The sequence below is a fragment of the Carlito syrichta genome, unplaced genomic scaffold, assembly GCF_000164805.1.
Source record: "Carlito syrichta isolate Samal-C Ts95f unplaced genomic scaffold, Tarsius_syrichta-2.0.1 Scaffold308804, whole genome shotgun sequence".
In the NCBI taxonomy this organism is placed as follows: Eukaryota; Metazoa; Chordata; class Mammalia; order Primates; family Tarsiidae; genus Carlito; species Carlito syrichta.
In genome coordinates this window covers 1-1,261 of record NW_007252900.1, presented here as the reverse complement: position 1 = coordinate 1,261, position 1,261 = coordinate 1, and the positions used below count along the sequence as shown (strand labels likewise).

Sequence of the window (1,261 nt, the reverse complement as noted above, 5' to 3'; positions counted from 1 at the left end):
TAGAAAAAGATTAAGAGTAAAATAATAGAAAAAAGATATCTTAAGCAAAATTGGAAAGTAATACTTAAGGATTATTTTTACACATTTTATTTATTTTATTTTACTTTTACAATTTTGAAGTCATTTACTTTTTGTGAAGTGGTTATTAACAAGTCTACATAAGATTAAGATTTCAATTATAAGAAGTGTTTTTACTTGAAACCCTTCAGGGCTCGGTTGTATGTCAGCTTAAGATTTAATGACCTTATTTACAGCTGCCAAGAAATCTTTTCCAGTTGCAATTTTTCTCAGTGCTCTGATGGCAAACATGCCAACTTCTGTGCAGATGCTTCTAATTTCAGCCCCAATACTATTTGAACACAGCTGTGCTAGCAATTCAAATCTGACAACTCTTTTAACACTCACTGAACTAGCGTGAATCTTAAAGACTGAGTCTGACCCTCTAGATCAGGTAAGCTAAATTCAATCTTTCTATCTAATCTCCCTGGCCTCATCAGTGCTGGATTCAAAGTATCAGGTCTGTTAGTGGCCATCAGCGCTTTAATATTGCCTGGAGGATCAAAGCCATCCAGCTGGTTGGTCATTTCCAACATTGTTCTCTGTACTTCATTGTCACCTCCAGCACCATCATCAAACTGTGCCCCTCCAAAAGCGTCAATTTCAACAAAGAAGATAAGGCAGACTTTTTTTGTTCTGGCCATTTCATGAACCATTTGAGCCCCCTCACCAATGTATTTCTGTACAGGCTCAGATCCAATAACTCAAATGAAGCAGGCATCAGTCCTATTAGCAACTGCCCGAGCACAGAGTATCTTGCCCGTACCAGGTGGACCAAAGAGCAGCACACCCTTAGGAGGCTCAATGTCAAGGTTAACAAGCCTCTCTGGATGAAGTAGCGGGGTTTCAACTACTTCTCGCAATTTCTCAATTTGTTCCTTACAGCCACCAACATCACTGTATGTGACATCAGGTTTTTCCTCCACCTGCACCATGGTAACGGTTGGGTCAATCTTAGGAGGCAATGGAATGTAAATTTGGTATTTATTTCTGTCCTCACCAACTCTCATCCCTTCTTCAATGATAGAATGTGCCACCAGATTGTTAAGGTCCACCATACACTTGACAAATTGCTTTACGTTGATAATGTATTTTGGGTCCTCTGAATCAGCACTGATTACCTTTGTACATTCTGGAGTGTTTCCTTTTTTTTTTTCATTAATCAGTATTTTTTATTATGGTTTTGTAGGGTACAGTTAAGGGT

At 38.5% G+C, this 1,261-nt stretch overlaps 1 pseudogene; it reads right to left on the bottom strand.

Moving 5' to 3' along the window:
• Positions 1–228: 228 nt before the first annotated feature.
• LOC103268244 lies at positions 229–1,181 on the bottom strand (annotated as a pseudogene).
• Positions 1,182–1,261: the final 80 nt, after the last annotated feature.